The sequence below is a fragment of the Carassius carassius genome, chromosome 4, assembly GCF_963082965.1.
Source record: "Carassius carassius chromosome 4, fCarCar2.1, whole genome shotgun sequence".
Classification (NCBI taxonomy): Eukaryota; Metazoa; Chordata; class Actinopteri; order Cypriniformes; family Cyprinidae; genus Carassius; species Carassius carassius.
The window spans coordinates 18,698,739-18,724,139 of NC_081758.1; the positions used below are offsets into that span (position 1 = coordinate 18,698,739).

Here is a 25,401-nt window from a genome sequence, read left to right on the forward strand (position 1 = left end):
TATGTTCCAATAAGGCACCACCGCTTTCGCATAACCGTGATCGCCAATTATGAAATTAGCTGGCGTCTCTGGCAATGTGCATGTCTAGAAGGCCAGATTCTTGTAAATTTAACGCGTTTTGATATGTTTCAAAAAGATTGTGTTCAATGTGACTACATGTGATACCCTCGTTAATTGTAAAAAGTCATTATTAATATAAAATGATCATCAACTTAACATTAAAATACCCTTTTGCCAAATTTAACAAACATTTCAATGGAAATGCTGTCATAACATTTGCCCAGCAGAGGTGTGCCTTATTGCTCGCTGTCTTTAGAAGAAGGAGTCACTCAGAGGAATTGCTATTCCTCACTCGGGCTCCACTCCATTCCACTGTCTTAATTATTTCAAAGGTGGCTGTCTGGAATAGAACTCGCTGTATGACACTTCCATTTGCATTACCTTTCATCTCTGCGCGTCCTCTTGGCACTGCCGAGGCAGGAGTGCTAGAAATGACTCTTAATGCTTACCTCCTTGTGTATCTCCCCCATACAGACGCACAAAAACATATAGAACGCTTCGTAGAAGCATAATGCAGAAGCATAATGTAGAAGCATAATGTTACACTTGCAGATATGTACTAGAACTGCAGTTAAATATGTATGTAGGTATACTTCTGATTAATGGTGATCAACCATTTGAGAGGGTAAAATAAGTGCTAATAATAGAAGGCCAAGCAAAGCATTAGTTTTATACATTCTCATGTTGAAATGTGCTACATTCATCCATCAGCAGGACTGACACGACTGTCATAGAGTGATGGGCTTCCTTTGAATTCAGTGTGGAGGAAAGCATCAAATAGACATGATATTACAGTGCAGAGTGGCAGTGAGGCATTCTCATGGAGAACGGACAGTTGCAGGAATCACACCGCCGTGGTCCTGTGTTATCCTGGTTCGGACAGAGTTACTGCATGACTTTCTAGAGATGGTAACCAGCAGGGATGGGATAATGAGGTGGCATTGCTGGAGATCCATTTCATGTGTGTGCATCAGTTGTTGTCAGTTAGGGATTTGTGCATGTGTTTATATTATACTCCCGCACACACATTTGTTGCAAGTTTCGCACGTACCTTTATCTGCACAGAGTGTTCAGAGACAAAAGGTCTGTGCAAATGTCCTCTTGAGCCTGCCATGTAGACTAGCGTCACCCGGTATATCTGAGAAGTGTTAATTAGCGTGAAAGTGGGCAACAGAGGTGTCAGCAAAACTCCCTCCTTCTGGCACCCAGCCACCCACACACACGCTTATACCTGATGCGTGCAACCTGCCTCCACCTCAACCAGACCGCTGTTATGAGAGCCGACCGAATGTAATTAAATTTGTGCATGTTTTAGACTCAAGCCTGTCAGTGGCTAATGGGAGGAAACAAGAGTATCTCCTGCACTAGCCGTGCTTAGAAATGAGATAAGAAAGCGGAAAGGTTGGTGGAGTAGATGAAAAGGACAACAATATAAACAATAGGCAACAATCTTTCACATAGTTACAGTTGTTTTGTGCCATGTGGCTACACACGGCATTATCCACAGCTGGACTGATGTTTTTTTTTGTTTCAGTTGAAATATAGAAGGCCGTGTTTCCACCTGGTTTTAAGATGCCTTTTCATTGATCCGCTCACAAGAGGTGAACCAAGAGAAATACTGTATCCACCTGGTATTAAAATGCATTTCAGATGTCTCTCCTGTGACCAGTTGTTTTTGGATTTCCTCGAGACACTTCCCTCTTATATCGTCACACTCTACATAAGCTTTGTGGGAGTGCAGAGTGTGGTGTACAAGTAGGATTTACTGAACGAAACTTGTGTATGCAAAACAAATGAAAAGGATAAAGACAGCAGCTACAATTTCAACCACAATCAGCGTGTTTTTGTACAGCGTAGCAGAGTTTTACTCATGTAGTGCACTTTCTCACAACACGTCCCACAGTGATTGCATATTGTGTTAGTGGGAGGTCTTTTGTGGGTTTTCAAATGTATTTGGCCACATTAACGTCTACATTATGAAAGCAATCCGGTCAAATTTCGACTTCCTCTGGAAGAGGTCAAAAGTGGACAAGATTAAAACATTTTAGACTCTGTTTACACCTGTATTTAGCATTGTCCACTTACGATAGGATCAACGAAAATCTTAACTTCAGGTATCTAAACACTAGATTGTCATTGTGCAGTCGCAAAAATATCCTTGGTTATTCCCCATTGGTGTATTTTAACCAATCACCAGTGTGGTTGTATGTGTAAGAAGGTGTGGGCTGTGTTTGTGAACGCTTGTATGCATGATCGTTCTTAAGTGTTTTTGTTTGTAGCTGGTCATGATCCGTGTGGTGTATGGCTATGAGTGTGTGTGTGTGAGCTCTTGCTTCTCAGCCATCAGATGTAATGCAGACTGTCAGCTGGGGAATCATACCTGGCTCCATGCTAGAGCAGTCGGCCTTCATATATAGTCCAGTACTGTCAGGACTGAGGTGTTGGCAGAGGGATCCAGTGAGTGCAGACGTGTGGAGAGAAGGGGTGGGGGATGGGGACGACTCAAACACTGCCAACATCAAGAGCAAAAATGGACCTTGGTTTCACCGTACTGTAGGCGATACATGCACATGGAGACTTAGCTTTGTAGCATAACTGCTCAGCTTAATTAATGCTAACTGTAACGTTTTTTTTTTTTTTTTCTGAATGTATTGAATAGCATCAGTGTGTGATTTTCAAAAGATATGGGTTATACAGTAACTTCTTTGCACAGAGTATGCTATTAATATCATTTTGAAGCAGTACACGTTTTGTATTGTATGGAAACATTTAATTGTGACTGAGTATCCAAGAGAAAACATTCTCACAAATGAGATGAAATGCTGTCCATATTTTATTGCATAGTATTTTGCAAAAGCAATGATTGTGTGCTTTTTTTTTTTAATAAACGTATATTTTTAATTGGAATTTGCTTTTTGTTTCTGCCTTTTTTACATGTGAATTTAGCACAAAAGCTGTCAAGATTGACTCAGAGAGAATAATGGCCAAATAACAATCATGTGATCGAACCATGCTCAAAATATTTATTTATTTATTAATTTGTAATGCAGTAATAAACACATTTTAAGTCTTGTAAGGGCTTATGACATGGGAGGGATGCAAAAAGTCTATAATAAACATATTTTTAGTCATATGTGGGGTTATGAAGTGAGAGGGGATTTAAAAGTCTCAAAAACATCTACGTTGAAAAATATAAAATATTATTAGCCCATGTGAAAAAAAAATGCATTTCAGGATGTATTGTATAGCAGCAGCGACTAAGTCAAAAGCTCAAGCCATACAGACACAGAGGCTTAATAAAAGCTGACAGCCGTCACTCTGCCTCTGACATGTGTCTACCTTTATATGGACATGGCCCTACACCGCTCTTTGAGAGTTTCTGTAGATAACACACTGCAAAGGTTTACAAAAAGAAAAAAAATTTTTTAACCTATATGGTTCAGGAGTCTTCCTTATTGTGTTGTAGTATACTGAAAAACAATCCCTTATGCTAAGGAATATGCACAAAAAACTATGTATTTCATAATACAATTTGATTAAGCTTAAAGCTAATGGTTGCACGTTTACTTCTTGCTGCACAAATCAAGAAACCATTCAAAACTTTCTGTTAAGCTGTCAACATCTGCAAACTACAGAGCTATTTAAACACATGTGTGTATATATGCCTAAATATTTAGAAAGAAAATTGGACTTTTAAATTGGAAAATTGGAAAATTATAATGTCTGGATCAGTGCGACAGTAGAGCAGAGCAGTACAGTGTGTGTGTGTAATGGTATATTTATGGTTTATGAGGACACAAATGTGGATAATGACATGGGTACTACAACGTAAACATGGTTTATGGGTACACTTCCTGTGTCCCTGTAAAACCAAAGGCTTAAAAAGCATACAAAATAGTGTTTAATGAAATTCAAAAATTGCCAGGTTGGTGTAGGGTGATAGAAAATACAGTTTGTATATAAACCATTATACCTATGGAGAGTCCCCATAAAGCACAAATGCAAGTGTGTGTGTGAGTGAGAGAGACTCTAGGAAATGAATAGCTGCAGAGATCTCGGGCTCTGCTGGCCAGAGACATACTTTGAGGTGACAGTCACCAGTGATGAACCCCCTCCAGGTAAATGCAATGCTGGTTACACCAGCTGCAGCAACTCATGGGCAGAGTGTCTTTCTGGAAATCCAGAGATCATATCCTACAAAGATGGAGGGCAGTAGACTCGATTTTATACTGGTTTAAACTCTCTCCTTCGCGATCATTTAAATGAACACATATTTATATATGCCATAGACACAGCAACATGACAGTACTGCTCTGAGATTCACACACACAGTCATAAACACACACACTTAACAGCATGTTGTTCAGTTGTATAATGTTTAGACATATTTTTTTTTTTTTTTTTTTTTAGGATATATTCACATTAAAATTCACAGACAGACAGTTTGCATGTAAAAATTGTAAGTGTGTCTGCACAACACACATAAGCCAAATGCCAAATCATGAAAGTATAAATCATTTATGGTGCATTAATGTCGTAAACACAGCTGGATATTCGCTTGAATCAGAGTGTACAATAATTTTAGCATGTTTAGAGATTTAGTCAAGATGTCCTATTTTTTTTTTTTTTTTTTTTTTTTTTGTTGCAGGGCTGAAGGAAAACGTGACCATCACTTACCCACTGGAATTGAGCAGGAGGAAACTTGCATCAATGTTATCAAATGATTAACCAACATGAAGTGAGTTCTCAGATTAATCCAAATTTAAAAATCAACCCAAAGCATAGTCTATAAATATATTTGTAATCCCTGTTATTTTATCTGACTATTTATAGTTCTAACAAAGCATGCTGGCTTTAAAAGTCTTGATTCTCATAATTTCTGACAGTTTTAAATCAGACAATCCTTTATAAGCAAGTAAACTGTATCTGGATACTTAAGTGTCTTAATTTTTCAGATGCACTTTTCAAGTTCTGTCCATTTCTTTTTATGTTCTTTCCATTATTTTTCATTACATTATAATATGTACTCACACCCAGACAGTACATATTTAAATTTTGCTTACTAGATTCTGAATCTGCATACCTGAAAAACAGACTAGCAAAGTTAGCAAATATAAAAATAGAAAAAATGCTAGAAAAAGAGCAGTTAGTGCTAGTGTGCATGCTATCAGTACACCATTCCTGTATATCAGCAGCACACAGGCGACGCCAGGCTGTTTTATGCATACTCTGTGGCCCCTCCTTTCTTGTGCCTTGCTGTGGTGTGATTAGCTTTGGCCCTAAGGAGCTAATGAAGTCTGGTGCCTGCGTTTGCATGATTACAGTTGGCCGTGGCACAAAGGAAAGAGCCCACAAGGACAATAGATGTCACTTTACAGCATGCCAGCCCATGCTTCTGCTGTGTATCAAACGTCCTGTATCACTGTGTTTTATGTGACAAGTTTGAATGCATATGGTGTTGTTAAATTAAATCTGTGATGGACTATTCAAGAGCAGTTCAATATAACAAAACAAGATATAGTATACAGAAAATGTACGTTAATGCATGTTGTTGAACGGTTTAGGTTTTATCAATTATATAAATATTTTCATTTGAGAAGTAATTTGATTCATTGAACAATCCCCACCTCCCACAATTTACAGCACTCAGTCTCTTATATAACCATTCTGCTTCTGTCTCATTTTCAAAAAGCTAGTTAACCATTCATGACTGCAGATGATGAAGCATTTTTGCAGTCATTAAATATCCAAACATCTTCAAGTGGAGCGCATAACAGCGACGTGCAATGTGGTTGTAAACAGCATCATCCTTTCCCTCTCAGAACAAAGAATATGCGCATGGTAATGCCATGCAAATGTATGCAGATTTCTACAGCAAGGGGGAGGAGTTGAGAGGGGAAGCAGAGAAGAGGCTATAGATTAGGTTTACTGCAAACACTGGATGTTTACATATATATATATATATACATATATATTCTCAGGGCACATTGTTTTAAAAATTCCTGCCAGATTTGAGGTTAAAATACATCAAAATGTCATACATATTAATTTAATTCCTTTGCATAAACCATCTGACCTCTTATTATATAATCTACATATACTCTAGCGCACCATCCACAAGAGATAGGGTTTTATCTCAAATAAGGATCAGCTGTATCACCGGAGAGTTATTCTTGGCTAGAAATTTTGCTTATTGCTGCCTCCTTTATCTATCATAGTTCTTTTATTCATCACAGTGCTTTAGAAGTAATGATGTAACATCACTGTTGCATTTTCAGACCGATATATTTAAATATAAAAAATATAAATGAAATAAGCAGTTGTAGTGTAATACTTAGAGGTGTGAAATAACATAACCCAAGACAATTTATTGTTAGGCTACAAATAGAGGTATAGAGATTTCTTTAAATAAATTGTTAACAAATCTTTTCTTCCTCTGATGAATCTAGGTAGTGAATTTCAAGCAGATTTTTTTTTTTCAGCCTGATAAAATTTTGGGTTAAAAAGAAAAAATGAGATCAGTGCTTCAGCTTGATCAGAACTGGTGACATGTTATAAGTGTCTCACTGGCTTTTCATTATTCCCAAAGAGAAATATTGAATATATAAAAGCCCCTCCCCATTAACAGTCTGAAAATGGGACTTGATGATAGTCACAGCTGATTGCATTTTGTTTGAAGCTGTATAGCTGGTAAACACTCGCGTGACTGTAATATCAGTTTAGCCACTGAGCACTATTAGAAAATATATCACAACAATTATATAATTCAATATATGTTTATTTTTTTCTCTTTTTCTTTATTTCGTCCTTTCTTTTTTGTACTCTCACTTTGTGTGTGTGCTTTTCTTCAGACGTGCGACAACCTAGCCTGACCATAATTTGCAAGGCATGTGTAGAGCATTAATATAATTTCTAAATGTGTGTGATTGTCCATATGCGTGTGTTTGCCACTTCTTCCATTTCCAAAAAGATCAGTGATTTGTGTGCACCGGCACATGAAAGGCCGTTAAAATAAAGCCCATCCCCAGACAGGAGACACAATACTGTGTTAGTCTGTGACACTCTCACACACACACGTCTGGGCCTCCCCTCAGACACAATATGGCGAATGGAAAGAGAGAGAGAGGAGGGGGTGTGAAAGCATAGACAGACACTCAGAATAATGCATAATGATGTTAACATTCCTGCATGTCTAATAGAGCAGGACCCAGCCACAGAGAGATGCACCAAGTCAGACGAGCACATGTGTGTGTATGTCTATGTGCGGCTGTGTGTGTCCATGCACTCAGCATCCTGAGATACATTAATTTAGACTCTTTATGCATGGGTGTCTTCTAATCTTTTCTTTAAGGTCATGACAACGAGCACTGGCCCAATGGCTTCAGACCATTGCACCTCTTACAAACACACGTTAATGTGTATCTCATGTGCGAGGATGCAAATAGGCACTAAATATATTTTTTTTTTTACATACTCAAAATGCATTTGCAGTATTTTGTTATTTTGCACTATAGCGGTGCTTTTGCAAAGATATTGTCCTAGGTTGTGTCTGAGAAACGGAAAAAGAAGAGTGTGTGTGCAGGAAGAGTCGCAATGACAATATGGCTCTGTCCATCATGCACACGCATATACGAAAAAATAAATCCAAGCAGCCACAAAGCAACTCTCCTTCCCCATTTCAATACGCTCTCATTCTCTGACATGGGTGGCTGTATCATTTTAATTGGGAGCTTAGACTGAGGTGAGATTGTCCCGTTTCTATTTATTTTATTTTGTTAACCTCACATCAGGCAGAACCGCACCACTGGGACCAACTGAATTGGATATGAAAATAGACAGGAAGCATTTGTCGAGGGAGAAAAAGAGTGAGAGAGAGAGACAGCCATCATCTCCGGAGGAAGGCAGGCGAGGACGGAAAAGCTAATTTTCTGTGGCCACCCCGTGCCGTCTGCATTGCAGATCGGTGAAAATCCTGGCGAATATGATGGCGAGGCTCGGGAGAGGGTTTATGTTATCTGTGTGTTTGTTACGCTTTGTTTTTAGTTTTTTTTCATATTTTTTTTTCTCTGTGGTCGCCATAAAATGTCAAGTTAATTTCCTGGGTGGTGTGAGCGACGCCTCGCCATGATGTGTGTGCGGTAGCTTGTGGGAGAAGAGGTTTGCAAGGAGGAGCTCATGCAATGTGCCACATTACATGCAGGTGTGTGTGTGTGTGTTTCGCTCCAATTTTGTTACTATATGCAGTATTTGTGTGTGGGGGGTGAGGGGTATGCCTGCATATTGAATGAGCGAACAATATCTGTTTCAGTGTGTGTGTGTGTGTGTGTGTGTGTGTGCGAGTCTAAATTAGCCGTCGCTGCTTCACTGTGTTAGTGGGAGTTCCAGCACCTCATCTGAATGCGGCACAATGTGAAGGATTATGGGTTGATGATTTTCCAAGAGGATTCAGACCTGAACCGTATTATAGGGTTCACAGACATCTCTCAGCGAAATTAAACTCCCACACCTAAATAAAACCAGTCTGCCTGAAAGTGTGTGTGTGTGTGTGTGTGTGTGATTGAGAAATATTTATGTCACCATTTCTTAATGTGCATTTATTTAAGTATAATTTCCTGGAAATATTATATTTCTAACTTTGAGAAATAAAATTGAACATTCATGTTTTCACATGTTTTCATGTAAAATGCCTGGTTGTAGTTTTATATTCAACTGAAGTAGGTGTTTGATGAATAGCAAGGATTGCCAGTTATTTGACAAGCAAAAGTATAGTGAACAGACACATAATCCACTTTCAATGGATACACATGGTTTTAGGTTAAAGGCTCCAAAAATGGTTATTAGTGTTGGATTTTTTGCTTTTTTTTCTGTGTGATGGGTGAATATAACTATATGCATTGTATATGTTTTCCCTCTCAGTAACTCACAAACTGATTATCCTTGAGACTCACTCCGTCACACAAACCATTTTAAAATAGTCTGATGTCCATACGGAACAGCATTGATGTACAGAGCACAAGCACTCTGACAAATCTTCATGAGCCATTTAAGAAGTCTCCTCTTGTTCTTACTGTGATGTTGTTGTTTGTATCCATGATACCATATGACCGCTGCCAAGGCGTGTTGATCGTGGAATTCAAATGCGCAAATATGCAGCGTAGGTGTGTGTATGCAAGAACGTATTCCGATAGACCTGAAAAATGTTGAAACGTGGAGGAAGGGATTAGGCATTTGTCACTCTCGCTTATGCTGATCTGTGCTTCTGCCCTACAAATGTCACATCCCATAAGTCTGAAAAATCTCACCAGCCCTGCCTAATTGCACATATTCATGATGGTGCTTTGCATATCACTTGTAGTGGATTGTGTAGCGGCGTGAGAGAGATATATGATGGTAAACGGGAGGGTGACTTCAATGCAAATTTGCTCTGCAACGATGGTAAGATGGGACCTACACACCTTCTTGTAATGCAATTGAACTGCTATGAATGCAGTTTCAATATATAGATGTATATATATTTTAAAGAATTAATGTTTAATGACATTACAAATTCATAACATTTTATTTCATAACAAAATTTACTTTAATAATAATAATAAATATGTTGTTATACCATTATTTATTGATATAAATGAATTAATATTAATTTATTATACTAAAACTATTATTATTATTGTTGTTCTTATTATTATTACTGTTGATATATTTATTGTATCGCTAATCCTCTATAGCCTTTGTAATTTTACTGATAAAACACATGAAAATCCGCGGAATGAGTGCTCTTAAAAAGGAAATAAGGGTACAGATGGGAGGAGTGTGTGTGTGTGTGTGTGTGATCTTGTTTTTGTGACATATCAGGACACAACTCTGTATAATGACATGGGTATGACACAGGTATTACAAGGAGAGGGTGACTTATGAGGACATAACCCATGTCCCCATTTTTCAAAATGCTTATAAATCATACAGAATGAGTTTTTTTGAGAAAGTAAAAATGCAAAAAGTTTCCTGTGAGGGGTAGGGTTGGTAAAGGGCCATAGAATATACAGTTTTTACAGTATAAAAGCCATTACGCCTATGGGATGTCCCCACTTTTCACAAAAACAAACGTGTGTGTGTGTGTGTGTGTGTTTGTGTGTGTGTGTGTGTGTGTGTGTGTGTGTGTGTGTGTGTGTGTGTGTGTGTGTGTGTGTGTGTGTGTGTGTGTGTGTGTGTGTGTGTGTGTGTGTGTGTGTGTGTGTGTGTGTGTGTGTGTGTGTGGACTTTTTGTGATCACACTACAAATACGAATAGAGGATGGTGTTGGTGTAAAAACCAAATGAATGAGACAGGAAGCAGTACCGAGAATCCCTCATCTCTAATGGCTGGATGTGAAAGTAGTTTTGAGTGGCTTGTACAGAGCAGATGTAATCAGAAGCCCTCTGATTAATTAACGGACACAGTGAAGACTTTCACTACTGCTTGGGTAAACAGCTGTTGTTCTTGGCCCGAGGTTCCCAAACACGAGGGTAACAATGACCATATTGTCCCTGTACCCCTCATTAGGGGCAGTGTGAGGGTAAACTTGGAGTATGTATGTGTGTGTGTTTGTTTGCAATCACTCTCCCATGATCCCATTACTTTTTCCTGGTTCTGGCTCCTATCACATCTTTCGTGCCAGCTGCAGAGAGAGAACGAGAGCAAGCCTGTCATAGCATCTTCACATCAAAACCTCCTATCGGAGAAAGAGAGGAAGGGGGATGCGGGAGAGGAAACGAAAGAAAGAGCGTGTTGTGTTTGGACTTCATTAGCATAGAGGAAGAGGTGCACAATGGAGGACTTTACATCCTTGTTAGTGAGAAGCAATCAATTAACAGGGCCAGACCGACCCTGGCAAAGCACTGTGGGGTCTTTGAGTGAAATTTCTCTCTCCATGATGAATAAATGTTTCCAAAAAAACCCCACCTGAATCTGTCACTGCATTCAAATGCTTGATTGGGCTCTCAGCAGCAAGTGACAGGTTTTGCTCATTGTGTGTGTGCTTGTGTGTGTGTGTGTGTGTGTGTGTGTGTGTGTGTGTTTGTGACACAGAGAGAGGTGGAAAGTCCATACATGATTGTCAAAGGCACAAAACATACCTTTGTGTAAATATACCTTAGCCAAAATATAGCTTAGTGTAAAGGAAGTGTATAGAAACACAAATACAGATTTGTCTGTCATCAGATCCTCTCAGAGCTTGTTTTGTTGTTATTTTCTCTTCCCCTCTCAACTCTGTTTGCTAATATATCACATATCTCTGATACCTGGAGTTTGTTAAATCAAGTCACATATTAGAAGTGACACACAAGAATTCCCCTCGAAATTGTGAAGGCACCCAATGCCCTGTTCCTGGCAGTGATGGCTTTTACAAAATAAAAGTTGCAGAAAGGTCTGCAGCAGACAATGACAATTGCATATAAAATTGTAGATCCCTCCACCCCACCCCAACAAACAAATCCTCATCTGTGACTCTTATTCACTGTTATCCCAGACTCCTCTGATGTTTTTCTGCACCTGGGAAATTGTCCTGATAATGGCTCCAATGTGTATCCAAAAGGCATTTCCTCTACAGCAACCTAGCATGACATCTGACTAGAACTTCTAATTAAGCAGCATCAGTCAATTCATTACTGTGATGTAAAATTATTTGTGAAACTGATAACATTTTCAATTAAAATTATAATGCTTAAATAATATTTTTAAGGCTTGTGTAATAGTTGCATTTCAAGTTTGACACATGTTTTGAAACAAAAATGTTAATTCGCTTTTTTGTGTGTGTAATTCTGGTATAATAAAATACTAAACCGTGTTATTATTATATTAATTGTACAGAAATGCTATCTATTAATGTCAGTAAAAAATTGCACACATTGATCAAATGAATAACCAGGAATTGCACAGATTTGTTTATAAAGGTGAATATGGTTGTGGTGGTTTATTAATAAGATTTTAGTGTGTGAGTAATGCAGCCTTGAGATTTCTTGCTGATTTAAGCCGCGTTCCAGGCAACCCGTTACCCGTGTTTTTCCAACCTTCTACCCGTGAAACTGCACTGGAAGAGCAGTCAAACCCGTGACTTCCCACCCGTGAACTCGTACTAGATAGATGTACTCCGAGTTACGAACTCTGATGTCACATAGCCTGCGAAACAACAATGGCAGCCTCTACGGATAATATTGCCTATAGATGCAGTGTTTACGCAAGTGGTGCACGTTAAAAAAACGATTTTAGGACAATATAACATTGCAATAAAATTAATAATCTAGCTACAATTGCTTGCGCTCAGGAAGTTTGGCGTGACTTGCCTGGAACGCTATAAAGTCGTGAGTCGTGGTTTGAAATCGTGACTTACGGGCTCAAAAACCTGCCTGGAACGCAGCATTAGTCTGCCTTCCCTAAATGCTTCAAGAACATCACTTTTGATTGGCTCAGGGTTTACATGCCAAAACAGCGAAATGTTCAGCGGGGCACCAATATTCATCTTTGAATTTCTCATGTTCCCCTTCTCACAGATTTCTCGTCTTCTTGTTTTGAGACATCACAGGTAAATTTTATCAACTGATTTTTATCAAAAGCTGTGCACAATTATGTCTGCCACTATCCCAGCGAACTCATCAGGACAACAAGGACATGTTCTAAATTTAAGAACTTAATTTCAAACCTCTTTATTTTCTCCACATCATCCAAATAGAAGGCATCTGTTATTAAGCTGATGGCCCCTGCCAACTCGTCCCTCAAATGTCTGTCAAATACCACACACACACCCCTGTATTTTCTTAAATGCCATGTGCTCCCTCCAAAGCCTCCGCCTCTGCTCCTTCCTGCACTCGTTCGGCATAACCATTATGTTTTAAAAAGAAACCCAGGTACATTATCGTCCCTTTATTCAATTCTAATACAGAGTGTCCGTTGCAGCGTCCTCCGATCTGCAAATCCGCGCCCAGGGTCTTTGTGGCAGCCTCATTTGCATAGACACTGCTGTTCGCTTGGCTCTCCCTTAATGGCATATTACCGTGGCAACAGAATGTTGTAAGCAAGGGAATAATTAATGACGACCCGGTGACATGGGTACTCGCAATAGAGGCGGGCAGCAGCGCTCGGGTGGTATTCTTTAGAAAGCTTTAGCCAACATTAGGCAGAAATTCAAGGCACCTTGATGTTTAGAGAGGAACAAAGGGATACAGAAAGAAGGAAAGAAAGCACATAAATGTGTGAGGATGGATGGATGGATGGGCATGGGCACAGTCACGTCTGAGGATGTAGGGCTTCCGTATATTCTGAAAGTCAGCACCAGCAAGAAAGAAAAGATCTGAATACGATTGACACTCTAATAGAGGTGGTTTGTATTGCAGCTAGGGCAATACACACACACATGTTGTGTGTGTGTGTGTATTGTGATGGGAGGGTGCTTGAACATGCTCCCAGTTGAAAGTTGAAATCTTCAATATTTAATACAGTGGGAAAGAAAGAGCATGTGTGCGTGTGTGTGCGGGCACGGGTGCGGCTGTAATGATTATTTGTGACAGATACTGTGTGTGTGGGATCAGTCAGCTGAATGTAGGGCAATGTCAGAAAGCCTTTCTGCCTTCTGTGGGTGCCGCTTAGAAGTGAAAGGGTGGGGGTGCATGCAGACCCTCGCTGCAACTGAGGAATATCCTGTGTCAGTGCACTTTCCCTCTTTTCTTTTCATCTTGGTGGTTGTTATTTGAGAAAATGGCATGTGCTGTGATAAAATATGATATCTCTTGCATTGCCTCAATGCAACACTCAAATGTATTTTTACAAAAAAAGAAGACAGATACATTAACAGCTATCTCTCATTCTCATGACATGTTGCAATGAATACTTGTAATAGTCCAAATCTAATAATAACTGGTTGCAGGGTCGAATATTAAGACTCGCCAAGTGGCAGTACAGTTACAAGTACAGTTACAATTAAAGCTGCAAGCAGCATAGAAAAAGCCCTCGTACCCGGGCTTACCACCACCCGGTGGATTTAGGAAAACTGGCGGGCAATATGCATTTAAAGTGGTAAATACAGTATGTAGGAAAATGGCAAAGTCTTTTATATGTGCCAAACTTCCTGCTGCCAGCTGGTGGTGTTATGACTATAATGGATTATTGCATGTTGATGTCTTCAGGACATGACTCTTATCAATCATGTGAAGTTTAGGGAAGATCGGACACTTTATGGCTGAGTTACAACAACTTCCTTTTCCATGGTGAAACACTGAGCTTTGTCAGACCACAAAACTACACAAAAGTTGCCCAGAAATAACTGACATCCTGTTGGGTTTTGGACAATAATAATAAACATAATAATTAAACCTTTGGCTCTGGCCCTAAATAGACTTTAGCACATAAATGAAACACTCGCCAGTGGCTGCTAACTGTAAAGAAATTCAACATACAGTGTATGGTTTAAGGCAAATATATGCTACCATTCAAAAGTTTGAGGGCAATATATTTTATTTATTTTCTTTTTCTATGGAAATTAAATATTTTATTCAGTAAGGATGCATTCGATTGATCAAAAGTGACACTGGAGACATTTACATTGTTACAAATATTTTTATTTCAAATAATTGCTGTTATTTTAAAGCAATAAAGAATTTTAAAGTTTGTCATAAATTACAAATATATTAAGTATTTAATAAAGAAAACTGTGAAATTTGAAAGTTCTAAAATTAACAATGAACATTTGATAATAATAAGTAATGTTACTTGAGAACCAAATAAGCATAATGATTTCTGAAGGATCATGTAACTGAAAACTACTGAAAATACAGCTTTGCCGGCACAGCAATAAATTACATTTTGAAATATATTAAAATAGAAAAAATGTTATTTTAAATAAATAGCAGACTTAACATAGCAGACTTCATTTGAAAACATTTTGAACAGTAGTCTATATATTAATTTACCATAATAATTGTATTAGAAATTATGTAAAATGCTGTTCCCACTGAACCCGGGTAGGTTCTATTTCTATTTCCAGGCCGTTTCTATCCTTACCTTCACATGTTTTGCAGTAACTTTATCAAATAAAACATTTATTATAAAGAACTAGTGAAATATTCTGATATTTTTGATATTACATATATAGGTTCTTCACACGGGCTTATCTGTTAGAAGAGGAAAAGTAAAGCCTTTTTAATTTCTTTGAAGTACCCTTACACAGATGGTTCTCTAAGGAACAATAGAACTATGTTTATTCTACACTGGCATCAGGCTGCAAACCCCTTTTGCAATCTGCATGTTTTAAAGAGTATGACTATAAATAACACACAACAGGGTATATAACGGACACATAACACAGTGTTTTACACCCATAAGAGAGAGGAGAGTGTTGTATTGCAGGGATGGAAGCTGGTTGTCTAGAGGGCAGGGACAAGGCAACACAAATCCAAAAGGCTTTCAATGCACAAGGACTCACACTGCAACGAATGAAGGATACTGGGGTTCAAGGTCAATGCTAGAATATTGTCTGTTTTGCCCTCACACATATTACTCACACACATATGCAAACATAAACATTAGCACACCACTACCAACAGAAGTCATCGGCACTCCCACAAGCACAGGTCTGTTTGTGTGCGACACAAAACCAACAAAAGTAGCAGCTCTGTGCGTATGAATGTGCATGTGTGTGGGCACATTCACATGTGCAAACTCACTTGTCCTATAGAAACAACAGCTGTACATATACACAGAGTATAAATATCCCAAAGCTTTGTTTGTCTGTCCAGACAAGCTCGGAGCTAGCTGGCCAGCTAGCTGTGAGAAATGATCTAAGACCCAGTGAAAAGAAAGACTCTGGCCAAAGCTGAGGAGAGAGTCTGTGATTAGCTCCTTTGTTGGAGGTCTTTTGAGCTTCATTGGCTCCAAATAAAGGCCGTCTAATGAATCCATCCAAGCTGGGCGCAAACTTTGTATGGACGACAAACTAAGTTATGGTGGTCTCCCTGTGCACCGCCACACAGCATAATGACACAGAACATTTGCACATATGGTCCCCTGATTTTGGGACTCCATTTAAGCTCTTTCTCGTATGCCTGGTTTTTCGTCTGCTCCAAGGCACTAAGGGAGTTTACCGAGGCAGGGGGACGAGTCTACGGGGCCTGTATGAAAATGCTACCATTTTTTATCTGTTTGTTTATTAATTAATTACAAATTATACTGGTATAAATGATATTGTGAGTTTGAGAATGTCTTAGGGGCCATTCACCCAGAACGTGAGAGACAGTAGTGAAATTAAAAGAAAGTGTAAGATCTGTAGATACATTTTTTAAACTGCTTTGAACTTGAATGTTGTGTTTTCAGAGTGCAATGTCATCATGTGTGAGATGCTGCGAGCACAGTGGTCCATGATGTTCATTTGGAACATGTTTACATAGAAAAACAATGCAAAAGCAGTGCAGTAGAAATGTCTCTCTTTTGCTTAAATGAAAGCAGCACTCAAGATTCACAAACTCTACAAGTTTGTGTCAAACCTGATGATCATAAGAAGAAGCTTGAAATATATATTTATTTGATAAGTGTCCCAGAAATTTCAGATTCTGAAATACATGTGGTTTATTTGTTTAAAATTTGACTTTACTTCCTGTTCATTTCCAGGTGTAAAATAGAATTTCACTTCGATTTTTTAAATGATCTCTGACTTTTGGATCCCCACTTGTATGTTCAGTGAATCTTTATGCTGTTAACATTTTGATGGGCACAGAATAAAGAAAGTCATGCAGGTTTGCAATGGCATGATGGGGAGTAAATGTGGAAATGACAAAATTTTTGGTGAATTTTGGGTGAACTATTTCTTTGAGGACCAAATAAAAAAAGCTTTCAAATTGTGCCATCGTTTCTGTGTCTTTTATCAGGTCCCTATTCAACTGTGAGGAGAGACACTTAATTCACTTAGTTGGCCTGTTCATCAAGATGTCCTCTCTGTAAGGACAAGGGGGTCCAATACTGGCTGTGGTTTGAATCTTTTTGTTTCCATCAGTCTGGGAATGTCCCGGCAATATTGTCCTTGTCCCACTGCCCAGGGCCCCGTAACTGAGCCCAGACGAAGAGAATGGGCCCACTTTGTTGCCACACAGCAGGCTCGAGCAGTACCTATTCTGCTCCCCAAACTATCATGCATAACAACTTTATTGTTGACTCAGATGGGATCTGAAAGCAAAGAATAGGGCAAGGGAATGAAAGATGAGGCGGAGTGGGAGTGGGAGAAATCTTGTCTTCAAGCATAAATGAAAAATTGTAAAATGATCTTAAGATTTAAAAATCTAGATTTGAGATATTGTCACATCACTGTGGTCAACTTAGTATAAAACACTGCAACTCTGTCTAGTTAGGTTTTGCTATTCTACAGTATATAATATTAATATATTACCTAGTACAAGATAGATAGATTGACAGACGGACGGACGGACGGACGGACGGACAGATAGATAGCTAGATTTCAAGTCTAGTGTAGATGTTGAACCTCCCTGAAAGAGTGAAATCACCCGACTCAGCCAGCCATCTGACCTGTAGGGAGCTCTTCCTTTAGAGTTTTTTGGATGAACATCATGGCTTTATACACTATTCAGAGGATTTAGAGACAGAATTAAAAATCCTCACCATGAGGTCATTATCTGTGTTGAGGAAGGAGCTGAAAAAAACAGCTTAGACTAGTCTAAATTTACAACTTAGGTATTTAAGATAGCTGTTTTTTAAGCCTGGAAGGTACACCAACACACCAGCAACTCCTGTTGAGAACCAGCAGACTCACAGTGCTCATATTAATCATTTCTGATTTCCAACTTTCTGAAGTAACAAAGAAACACATTCTAGAATGCATTAGTATAAAAAAGGTAAAAGTTAATTGTGTGTATGGTCGAGGGGAGTGGTCTGTCTAGGCTACAGGCTCAAGAGAAGAAGTAGCCAATAGCTGAGAAACTCAACAAAAGGCCATCTCTATCCATTGTGTTAGTGCTGGATTTCCCACGAGAGGCCCGTCTGCTTGAAAAGGGGAGTGTATCAGTTTCTCCTGACATGGATGTTTATTCATTCTGTGGCCAACTGCACCGCCAGCTCAAAAGGATTCACCTTACCATTTTGATGTGTATGACACACACACACACTTTTTGGGGGGAGATAGGTGAAAATAGAAAAAACACTGTCACATGGAGAGACTAGTGTGAGCTGTGTGAATAGGCATGTCCGCCCTCACAGTGACAGTGTTTGTGACAGTATCATGGTTACTTGTCTGGACTTTTTGGCTTTTGGTGTGAAGTGAGCCACCATTTTGTACTGGAGGATTTCAGAATCCTGCTGGAAGTAAACCGTCACTGCTGCTATGAGATTAGTTTTAGCATTTCTTTCATTGGTGTTTCACATTTGGGTAACCGGTATTCTAGTAAACAGTCTTTGAGAGACATTAAGAAACAATTTTTCCATTGTATCTGTTCATTTCTTGTAGCCTAGACATCTACTGGTTTCTAGGCAGGAGACAAGTGGACCATTGGACTGGAAGTTGTTTGTAGTTAGCAGTGTTGCAGCAACAGATTCAAATTAAGATCAAATTATGATTATACCCTTAGCGATATTCAGTTATTTGTGAGTTAAGTTAAATATGTATGGATTTTCCATCCATCTTCTTCCGCTTATCTGGGGCTGGGTCGCGGGGGCAGCAGTCTAAGCAGAGATGCCCAGACTTCCCTCTCTCTCTTCCCGGGGGATACCGAGCAGTTCCCAGGTCAGCCGAGAGACATAGTTCCTCCAGCGTGTCCTCGTTCTTCCCTGGGCCTCCTCCCAGTGGGACGTATCCAGAACACCTCCCCAGAAAGGCGTCCAGGAGGCATCCGGAACAGATGCCCGAGCCACCTCAGCTGGCTCCTCTCGATGTGGAGGAGCAGCGGCTCTACTCTGAGCTCCTCCAGAGTGGCAAAGCTTTCACCCTATCTCTAAGGGAGCTCCCAGCAACCCTACGGAGAAAGCTAATTTTGGCCCCCTGTATCCGGGATCTTGTCCTTTCGGTCATGACCCACAGCTGGTAAATCAAGATTGTCTTCTTGCTGCTCAACTCCTTCTTTACCACGACAAATGGGTACATCGACCGCATCACTGCAGAAGCTGCACCTATCCGCCTGTCAATCTCCTGCTCCATCCTTCCTTCACTCGTGGACAAGACCCCAAGATACTTTAACTTCTCCATTTGAGGTAGGAGCTCTCCACCAACCTGAAGGGGACATGCCACCCTTTTCCAGCTGAGAACCATGGCCTCAGACTTGGAGGTGCTAATTCTCATCCCAGCCATTTCACACTCGGCTGCAAACCATCCCAGCGCACGTAGGACCTTCAGCATGTCCCCTTCAGGTTGGTGGAGAGCTCCTGCCTCAAGTGGAGACCGGTGATAAAGGGCAGCCCTGCCGGAGTCCAACATGTACCAGGAACAAGTCTGACTTACTGTCGGCAATGCAAACCAAGCTCCTGCTCTGGTCATACAGGGACCGGACAGCCATTAACAGAGGGCCCCTGACCCCATACTCCCGGAGCGCCACCCACAGGAGGCCGTGATGGACATGGTCGAATGCCTTCTCCAAATCCACAAAACACATGTGGATTGGTTGGGCAAACTCCCATGAATCCTCCAGCACCCTGGCGAGGGTATAAAGCTGGTCCAGTGTTCCATGACCGGGATATAAACCGCATTGTTCTTTCCCAGGAAGGCTGAGGAGTGTGATCCCCCTGTAGCTGGAACACACCCTCCAGTCCCCCTTCTCTGTATAGATTTTGGACTTTCTAATTATGCCGATTTTCTACATGTAGCATTTTGATTGCATTGAATAGTAAAATAGTGTTTTTTAAAACAGTGTCAAACCATTTCAACTTGCCAAAATCAACTGTTGATTTAAAAAATAAAATCCAATTTATTTATTCAAGATGTTCAGTTTATTCAACATTTTCTTGGAAGCAAACCCATGACCTTGATGCTGCCAGCATCATCTGAGCTACAGGGTCTTAAGGGAGCTATAGGGTCTTGAGGGACCTGACAAAAGGCCAAAATCTGCTAGTTATTATTGACAGAAATGTTCTTCTAATCATATTTGTCAGACCGCTCATTTATCCGCATAGGCTAACGGTGCTTCTTTTAGTAAAGATCATATTTCTTCAAGGGGACTATCCAATTCAATAAACTACCTGTTTTGGGTAAAACATCTTCCAGTTGAGTTTTTGTTGATAGAAGAGAAGGGTAAATGCTATTCAGGCTATAATAAGTTTTCATTCTCTATTCACTTCCAGAATGTGTTCATTATTTTAGACTATTATTAGAACTTAAGCCCCATGACTGTGTAAGCAAACATCTCTGTTTGGCTTTGTGTGGTGGGTAACATACTAACTGGCATTAGGCTATGGAGTTTAAATGGTCAAGCTTTTATTCCCCAGTTAACATTATTCAGGAACAGGGTGTATGTAAAATATCACTTTATTCACACTCTGCAAACTCTTGGATCTTATTAGCCGATAAGTCTGGATAGTTCCCTTATTTCTTTAGGCATCCAGGTTTAACAGCTTTAGCCTCTGAGGTAGAGACGTCGAAACAAACTTGGCAAACTGAAACCATCTCATTTCTGGAGCACCATTATCGTCTTAAATATCTCAACACTCAGCTTCTCCTCTCCCTCTTGACCCTTTGTGGGACAATCAGAACCTGTGGACCCGGTTGCCGTGTTCAGTCTTGGTTTCAATGGCTCCATTGTTGTGTTGTAACAAGACGCCAGAGCTTGTTGTTTGATCCACTCTTCTGAAAAGTTTCTTTGCCGTCTTCTTTTCTCTTCCTTTTTGTTAACCGCTGGATCAGCTGAGAAGGTCAAGGAACATTGTCTTTTGTTGTGCAGTCTCTTCCTGTATCTTGTCCTATTTGGGAAAAAAAAGAAAAAGTGGTTTGGTATGAATTGCATTTAAAACGTTTACTAATTTTTCCACTTGACTAAGTTGTCTTTTCTCTGCCGCTCTTAAAGTGGTTGACCATTATTACCATGCTAGTTTGTTGAAGTCTATCCACATATTTGTCCTGGAGTTGCTTAGTTTCGCAGCAGGTGTGTCTGTCAGCCGACTTCTCAGAGGCAAAATCATGGTCTTTAGCGTGAAAGCATAGAGGCCGCTGTCTCTCAGCCTGAGTGCTAGCAAACTGTCAGAAATCACGTTTTAGCGGCTTGTTCGGGTCACACTGAGAGAGCAGCCTCTTGTTCCTTACTGTCTCTTTCTTTCTCTCTGTTTCACTATCCCTTTTCTTTCTTTCTTCTCCATTTTGCTGCCAACATTTGCCAGCGTACATAAAAATAATCAATACTTTAATCGATATATATCTACTGATAAATGGTCATGAATTTATCCATATCATCTGATTTGTTTGTAGTAAAGCTTCTCATTCTGTTGGTGGTAAACAAGAGCTAGTGTACATCCTTCCTTTAGCAAAGCATTGCTATCAGTAAAAGCATCCACCAGCATAAGGGAAGACAGACATGAAGACACCATCATCACATTATACAAAATCTTATTGTCTGGGCGGCTGCTTTGCCTTGCGTGGCATGTTTTTTTGGTAGCCATCTGTGCTCAACCTCTTTTGAAATGTGAGAAAGAACATTTGCATAAGAATAATTGACACTTCAAATTAGCTCTCCAATCACAAAGGATTATTTTTAGTGTATGCGTAAGTAGAGGCTCTTCCATTGTTGGGAGAAGATACTAAGAAATCAAACCTTCAGCAATATTTAGTGTTGTTGTTTTTGTTATTATATACTGAATTGTTATAAACTACATTAATTAAATTAAAGAAATTACATTTTATTTAATATTCTATATCATGTTAATTATTACTACTGGATTGTTAAATAATAAATAAATATAAATATATATATATAAATTTATATTTACAGTAAAGAATGCATTATATATAATGTATATAAATAATAATATTCGATGATGTTTAAAAAATATGTTTAAAAATATAAAAAAACACTTTTGTAACTGATTATAGCCAAGTTGAGACAGAGTGCTCGTCTAGAGTAATGCTTTAAACAGATTCCAGTGGTGTGATGAGCAGATTGATTCATTTTTATAGAAACATCAAACTTTGTTTGTAGGTCATGTGTGCTGGAGTGTGTGTGTTTCAGTGTATGTTTGTGGACTCTCATACTTTTTTTGTAAGTGGATGTGGTAGTGCATGTCTAATGTTGTAGTGAAAAGAGAGAAAAACTGTACAAGCACACTGTTACATTATTAATAACAGTTAATGAAATGAGTCGCTTCTGGATGAACAGTGGGATAAACTGTACATGTCTCTGGATGCCCAGAAAAGCACACCAAGATCTATACACACACACACAAAAAATATTTCATGGATAAATATGAACTACCTAATATCTCATTACAGTGTCAAAACTGAGATGATTTATGAAATTTATAAAAACTGGAAAATATTGCACCACTTTGGTGAATATGTTTTCACACATTGCTGCTAAATGCATTTATCTAGATTTGGTAGTATCTGAAAGGCCCTATGACAGGGCTGCCTCTGCTCCATTGGGTTAGCCTTTGGAAGACGGGGTTGGTTCTGCCCGCTCTTAGATGGCCATGAATTCATTTGCACACATATGAAAGGAGAGGAGCCCCTTGCAAAGAGATATTTGTGCTGTCTGGTGTCAGATATCAAGATGGGGGTGTGTTTGTGTGTGCACGGATGCTCAGTCTCACACATCTTGCATGGTGGAAGAGCATAATTTATGCCAGGGCCGTACCAAAGTGTTTGTACCCAGGGCAAAGCGTTTGATTGGGCGGGACAAGAAAATGGAGTGATTATGTGGATTAGTTACATTAAATAGTAGTAGGATAAATATTTCAAGGTTGAATGGAGAAACAGTTGAGTTTGTCCTAATCGTCCTGGACAGGGACAGTATTTGTTTTGCATTTTTATATTGCTATGACCTGTTGTCACACATTTATTTATTCTCACATCAACAAAGGAAAAGAACTGACTTTCACAAAACGTGGGACTCAACTAAACCACGGGCTTCTCCAGGTTATGATTCACCTTCATACACCGAGGCAGATATGTGGAGCATATATTTATAACCTGAGCCAAATGTGCTTTTTGCAGAGGGGTTAAAAGGGCGAATGAAAATTCTGTAAATTATTTATAATAGCTGAAACTCTTTTAGTGTTCCTCTGTAGGGTTGGGAGTGAGACTGTGCACTGGAATGTGCTTTACTTATACATTGTCAGATATGTGGTGAGGAGGTGCTTTTATCTACATCAACAAAAGAGCTGTAGGTGGAGGAAGAAGTAGGTCACGTCATTTACTTTAGGTCAGAAAGGAGCAGAGAGATATTGACGGGTTTAACTAGACATATAGAAGCAGTTCATTCCAACATGACACTAATTATTGTGTTTTTTTCTTCTTCCCTTCTAGTGATGATTCTGAGGAAGTGCATTGCTCTTTGAAGTGAGGAAGGAAGGTTAGTAGATTGTTCTGTTATTTATGTCACATAAAATGAGGGGTCATCTCTGAGGTTAAGAAGTGGCCACAGAGAGAAAAAAACAATTCACCAGTTAAAGCTCGTCGGGGTGAATCAAAGAAAAAAGTAAAAATCACGCGCTTGCACTTCAAAGGTGGGGTAAGTGATTTCTGGTAGCCAATGTTGACATTTGAAATCACCAAAACAAACACACCCCTACCCCAAAAGTGTCTCGCCCCTATTTTGATAGCTCCACCCCACACATATGTACACAACCCAGTCAACGATTAGTTCTGTAAAACCAAGCACGGCACGACAAAATACTGTAAAACTCATTATAATCAATGATACTGTCTACACCATATATATATATATATATATATATATATAAACATATCTATGTTCTACACTGGACACGCCATGGCACGGCACAAGAAATCCCAAATAGAAAACTACTTTTGCGTTCTATCTATGACATATTGAAAGAAATTTCAAATGATTTTCAACGGTCGCTTTGTCACATCCAGTGTACTAGACAGACTTTAGCTGTTGTGGTGCAGACACGGTGTTACTCACCTAGCGAGAAGAAACAAAGCAACTTCGGCATCCGATTGCAGGCCTTAAGTTCTCTCCAGCGCTTGGAAAGCTGATCCGATATGTACACAGGTCCTACTTCTTGCCTTATTGCCTTAAGCCTACTTTTGTTCCACAGACGGTTTCCTCTTTTTGTTTTTTATCCGCCATCTCTATCTTTCTTTCGCTCGGCTCAACTAATGTCCATCCTGTGCACTGAACGCTCTCTCCTCCAAGTCATGATTAGGCACGCCCCTTTCTACTGATTGGCTACAAGTTTGTTTTGCTATTTAGTTCCAATCAGTTTTCTAAAGCGTTTTTGAAAAATCGCTTACCCCATCTTTAAAACCCATTGACTAGGAAGCAAAAACTCCTGGTTTGCTTGAAGGAAAAACTACTAATTATTTAAATTTAAAAAAATGTACAATTAAAATATGCAATAAAAAAATAAAACACACACACACACACACAAAAAAAAGATTGAATATTCAGTTTAACATCGGAAAACTGTGATCATGCAAATGTGTTGTTACCTTTTTAAATATGAAATCTTCTCAGGTTGGAAAATATTTCAAAGGTATTGTGTGTGTATATATACAGTGTGTGTGTGTGTGTGTGTGTGTGTGTGTGTGTGTGTGTGTGTGTGTGTGTGTGTGTGTGAAGCCCTGTCCTAGACTAAAAAGTGCCAAAACCAGCCAAAAGACCAACTTGATCAGGTTGGGAGACCAAATAAGACCAATAACCCATTTTAGGTTGGTAGATTTTTTTTTTTTTTGTTTTTTTTTTTTTTTTTTTTTTTAGAAGTGTATCATCTTTGAGTCACAAACTGCAAATGTACTTATTACTGTCCCTTTTATCAGCAGTCTATTTAGTGACCACGTCAAGTTTTTGAGTATGTAGCACACCTGGAAACCTAAATTGATATGTAGGTGATAGTTTTGGAGATCTACAGATGGTTTTGCTCTTTTCATTCAGGACAGCGGTGTGGTTGAATCGAACAGGAGTGGTTAGTGTGGACTGTATTGAGGTGCAGGGTCCAGTTCTGGAAAGAGTGGCTCAAGCACCTCTTTCATTGCTCAGAGAACTAATGTGCGGTCGGAGAAGAATCTGACACAGTTAGGGTGATGAATTCTGCAGAGTCAGTAAAAGCAAAGTGGTGCTGAAAAACACATCTGTGCCGATCTTGGACCACACATCAAAGGCACATGCTTCTCCTGAGGCAGCGTGCTGTATGTAGCAAGCACTTTTAATTTAT

The 25,401-nt window shown here is 39.4% G+C and overlaps 1 long non-coding RNA gene across 3 annotated transcripts in view; it reads left to right on the plus strand.

Annotated features, from left to right (window-relative positions):
- The window catches only part of LOC132138991 (uncharacterized), a 43,024-nt gene that overhangs the window by 15,376 nt on the left and 2,247 nt on the right, over nucleotides 1-25,401 (plus strand). For all 3 annotated transcript variants that reach the window (XR_009433268.1, XR_009433265.1, XR_009433266.1), the window contains exons 2-3: nucleotides 4,709-4,798; nucleotides 23,528-23,573. This is a non-coding gene — a long non-coding RNA (uncharacterized LOC132138991). The remainder of the gene's footprint in view (nucleotides 1-4,708; nucleotides 4,799-23,527; nucleotides 23,574-25,401) is intronic.